This window comes from Nicotiana attenuata, unplaced genomic scaffold (assembly GCF_001879085.1).
Source record: "Nicotiana attenuata strain UT unplaced genomic scaffold, NIATTr2, whole genome shotgun sequence".
Taxonomy (NCBI): domain Eukaryota; kingdom Viridiplantae; phylum Streptophyta; class Magnoliopsida; order Solanales; family Solanaceae; genus Nicotiana; species Nicotiana attenuata.
In genome coordinates, this window is record NW_017670665.1 from 371,367 (window position 1) to 376,607 (window position 5,241).

The following is a 5,241-nucleotide window of genomic DNA, read 5'->3' on the forward strand; positions in this document are numbered from 1 at the left end:
CTTCCATGCGTTTGCAAATGGACAGACCGATCTATGAAGCGTACCATTGGGTATTGTTGATGATGTGCTCGTCCGGTGGACAATTTATCTTGCCAGCTGATTTTGTAATCTTGGATTGTGAGGTAGATTATGAGGTCCCGATCATATTAGGGAGACCTTTCCTTGCTACAGGGAAGGCTCTAGTGGATGTGGAAGCAGGGGAACTCACTTTCAGGGTGGGTGATGAAAAGGTAGTATTTCATGTGTGCAAGTCAATGAAGCATCCCAATTGTACCGAAGTGTGCTCATTTGTGGATTTAGTCACGGCTGTGATAATTGATGACACCAGTGCAATGATCAATGTTGAGGACCCTTTGGAGACCGTATTGTTGAATTTGGATGTCAATGATGATGCGGGCCGAGTGGAGTGCGTGAATGCTTTACATGGAATGGGCTTTTATTCCTATGAGCCTAGGAAACTTTCTTTGGATCTTGAAAATAGAAAGACGCCTCCAACAAAGCCTTCAATCGAGGAACCCCCAGTGTTGGAGTTAAAGCCATTACCTCCAAACCTCAGGTATGAATTCTTGGGTTCTAATTCAACTTTACCAGTTATTCTTTCCTCTTGTCTTACTGACATGCAGGTAGATGCCACATTGGCGGTGCTCAAAAAATGGAAAAAGGCAATTGGATGGACTCTAGCTGACATTCGGGGAATAAGCCCCGCGTTCTGTATGCACAAGATTATTCTGGAGGATGATGCAAAACCCTCTTTGGAACATCAAAGGAGGCTCAATGAGGCAATGCAAGAAGTGGTGAAAAAAGAGGTGATCAAGTGGCTAGATGCAGGCATGGTGTATCCAATCTTTGACAGCTCATGGACTTCTCCGGTGCAATGTGTGCAGAAGAAGGGTGGTATGACCGTGGTGACCAATGCTAACAATGAACTTATTCCAACCCGGACAATGACCGGATGGCGGGTGTGCATGGACTACCGCAAGCTGAACAAAGTGACCCGCAAGGATCACTTCCTATTGCCTTTTCTGGACCGATGCTAGATCGCCTTGCTGGGCATGCCTTCTATTGTTTCTTGGACGGTTATTCAGGGGACAATCAAATTTTGATAGCTCCGTAGGATCAGGAGAAAACCACCTTTACTTGTCCATATGGCACCTTTGCTTTCTCTCGGATGCCGTTCGGGTTGTACAATGCCCCGACGACTTTCCAACGATGCATGATGACTATTTTTGCCGATATGGTGGAAGATATTTTGGAGGTCTTTATGGATGATTTTAGTGTGATTCATTTGAAGAATGTTTGGGAAATTTGGATAGAGTGTTGGCCCGGCGTGAAGACACCAATCTTGTGCTAAATTGGGAAAAATGCCACTTCATGGTTGAGGAGGGCATAGTGTTGGGCCATAAAATTTCAAAGCATGGGATTGAAGTTGACAAAGCCAAGATAGAGGTGATTTCAAGGCTTCCTCCCCCCCACTTCTGTCAAAGGGGTGAGGAATTTTCTTGGGCATGCGGGGTTCTACCAGCGGTTTATCAAGGACTGTTCGGAGGTAGTGAATCCTCTTTGCAAGTTGCTAGAAAAGGATACAAAGTTTGTGTTTGATGAGAGATGTATGGAAGCCTTTGAACTTCTCAAGCATAAGTTGACCACCACCCCGATCATTACCTCACCCAATTGGAGCTTGCCTTTTGAGCTCATGTGCGATGCGAGTGATGTTGCGATTGGGGTAGTTTTGGGTCGAAGAGTGAATAAGATGTTTCATCCGGTGTACTATGCGAGCAAGACTATGAATGAGGCTCAAAGGAACTACACGGCGACTGAGAAGGAATTGTTGGCTATTGTGTTCGCCATGGAAAAATTTCGGCCATATCTTATGGGAGCCAAAGTCATAGTGCACACCGATCATGCAGCTCTTAGATATTTGATGACAAAGAAAGACTCCAAAGCTAGACTGATGTGATGGGTCTTATTACTTCAAGAGTTTGATTTGGAGATAGTGGACCGGAAAGGTAGTGAAGACCAAGTGGCGGATCATTTGTCCCGCTTGGAGGAGGAAGGTAGGCCGTGTGATGGCCTAGAGATCAATGATACATTTCCCGATGAGCAACTACTTTCTGTGTCGATGTGTGATATGCCATGGTTTGCGGACATTGCTAATTTCCTTGTGACTGGCATCATCCCGTGTGAGCTCTCTTCTAACCAAAGGAAGAAGCTCAAACGGGATAGCTTGGAGTCTATTGGGACGAGCCATACTTGTTGAAGATTTGCACCGACAGAGTGATTCGAAGGTGTGTACCTGAGGAAGAGCAATTTAGCATTCTAGAGGCTTGTCATTCCTCCCCCTATGGTGGCCATCATGGAGGGGCGAGGACGGCTTCGAAAGTTCTGAGTTGTGGTTTTTATTGGCCAACCTTGTTCAAAGATGCAAGTGATCTAGTAAAAAGATGTGATCAATGTCAACGAGCGGGCGGGATTTCCAAGAAAGATGAGATGCCTCTAAACACCATTCTTGAAGTTGATATCTTTGATGTATGGGGTATCGATTTTATGGGCCCTTTTGTAAGCTCGTGTGGAAACACCTACATTCTTGTAGCGGTTGATTATGTCTCAAAATGGGTCGAGGCTGTGGCCTTGCCCAACAATGAAGCTAGGAGTGTGGTGGCATTTCTGAAGAAGAGCATTTTCACAAGGTTTGGTACACCTCGGGCAATTATTAGTGATGGAGGATCGCATTTTTGTAATAGAGCTTTTGATGCCTTGCTTTCCAAGTATGGTGTCAACCACAAAGTGTCTACGCCTTATCATCCTCAAGCAAGTGGCTAGGTTGAAGTGTCTAACAGGGAGATCAAGAGCATTTTGTCCAAAACCGTCAATGCCAATAAGACCGATTGGTCTAAAAAGTTAGATGATGCTCTATGGTCTTACCGGACCGCCTACAAGACCCCAATTGGTATGTCGCCGTACCGGTTGGTGTTTGGGAAAGCATGTCATTTACCAGTGGAGTTGGAGCATAAGGCCATGTGGGCCTTGAAGAAGTTGAATCTTGATTGGGACATAGCTGCTAATCTTCGGGTGGAGCAACTCAATGAGCTTGATGAATTTAGGTTCCATGCCTACTCTAGTTCGTCCTTGTATAAGGATAAAATGAAATACCTTCATGACAAATACACTCGGGGCAAGGAGTTCAAGGTGGGAGATTTGGTGCTCTTATTCAATTCTCGTCTAAGGTTGTTCCCGGGAAAGCTGAAGTCAAAGTGGAGCGGACCATTTGAAGTAGTGTGTGTGACCCCGTTTGGTGCTCTTGATTTGAAGAACAAAAGTGGGGAAGTTTTTAGAGTGAATGGGCATAGAGTCAAGCATTATTTGGGGAAGTTTGATGATAGCCATGTGGTGGCTGTTGTTCATTTCAAATGATTGGATGGTAACATGCGTCGTGCCGCGACGTTAAATCAGGCGCTTCTTGGGAGGCAACCCATGTGTTTTTCATTCTTGTTTTTATTTGATTTTCATTGTAGTGTAGGATTGATTTTTGGGCTAACTGGTTGTGAGATGTTACAGGATTGAGTTGATGCAGTGCAGGACATAATTGAAAAAATGCACAGGTCTCTGAAGTTTCCAGTGCGGCCGCACTACCATTTTGTGCGGACCGCACTGGCAGAGGGTGAAGAAGTGATCTCTCTGAAGTTTGCCACCGCGGCTGCAGTCCATTTTGTGCGGTCCGCGGTGGTCTTCTGCGGCCGCAGTCATTTTGTGCGATCCGTAGAGCGATGCCTTCTCAAACTTGTACATAACAGCCCAGTGCGGACCGCGGTCCATTTTGTGCGGTCCGCACTGGTAGGTGAGAATGGGCCCCAGGGTTTTCTCTCAAAATAGACCTTGGGGGCCTCCTTTTACTCTTTTCGCACTTTTGCCTCTCAGACCTAAGAAAACACTGTTCATCACCCTTTGCTTGCTCGTAATTAATTGTTGGAACTTATTTGCTTCAATTCATCTCACAATCTGGTACCATAATCTCCCTTTTACTTGTTTAATTTTGTCAATTTCATTTAATTTTCGTTTTTCTTAGCTTCTATTTCTTCCTCCTCTCTTACTTTCTTAATTGCTAAGTTAGGTTCGTTTAAATTTTAAGTCATATGGAATTAGTTAGCTTAATGGACTGGGTAATCACTTAGCAACACCTACTAGGTGCAAAATTGGACTTAAAAGCAAAATTTCACGAACCCTAGTTTGGTGCCGAAACTGGGCACTCAGTGCGGACCGCGGTCAATTCTGTGCGGTCTGCGGTGCCCTTGTGCGGTCCACACTACCTTTTTGTGCGGACCGCACTGATGTAATCTGAGAAGGTGAACTTTGGGCAGTGCGGCCGCGGTCCATTTTTATTGCGGACCGCACTGCCAAGATTCAGAGGCTGTGTTTCTGAACACCACTCCTGTGTGGACCGTGGTAGGTTTTGTGCGGTCCGCGAAGACCCTAGTGCGGCCGCAGTTGATTTTGTGCGGTCCGCACTGGGTACTTCTGCAACATGTCTGCAACAATTCTTGTTCTACTTCTGCTACGTTGTTCTTAACTGATTACACTGATACTAACAAGCTGTTTGAACTGTGATTGTAGACAATGGTGAGACAAAGGGGTAAACAACCGGGCAGAGGAGAATCCTCCCGGGGAGGGAAGAACAAGATGATAAAACTCACTCCCCAAGCTCGGGAAAACATTAAAAGGACCAGAAAACTAATAAAAGCTGTTGATAGAGCTGCCTCCCATTCCTTGGGAAGTGAGTATCAACCGTCAAGGGACATTTCTTCAGACTCCGTGCCAGAATATGTTGAAGACTGGCTGGAGAGATTCAGGCTGCGAGACACTCCTCCACCATCACCCACTGCCCAAGCACCAACTAATGTCATTTCTGAGTCGTCAGAGGGCTCAGCACCAGGTAGTGGGGGATACTCCACCTCTCCTACAGCTTCATTATCTGGAGAGGGTGCAGTAGGTGCGGAGGAGGAAGTTGAGAAAGATGAGGAGGTAGCTGAAGGAGGTGAACCAAGGGTCGGGGGTGTAGATAGAACGAGGAAGCCAGAGGTTTGGCGAGATAGGTTCGTGAGTGAGGTAGCGTACCACAAATTTAGGGAGTGGTGGCCGGTGAGAAAATTGATACCGGAGAGGAGCTTCATTGATAGAGATCTTTTATCCCACAACCCCAATGTGCAAAGACAGTTTAGGACTAGAGTGGGTTGGGAACATTTTATG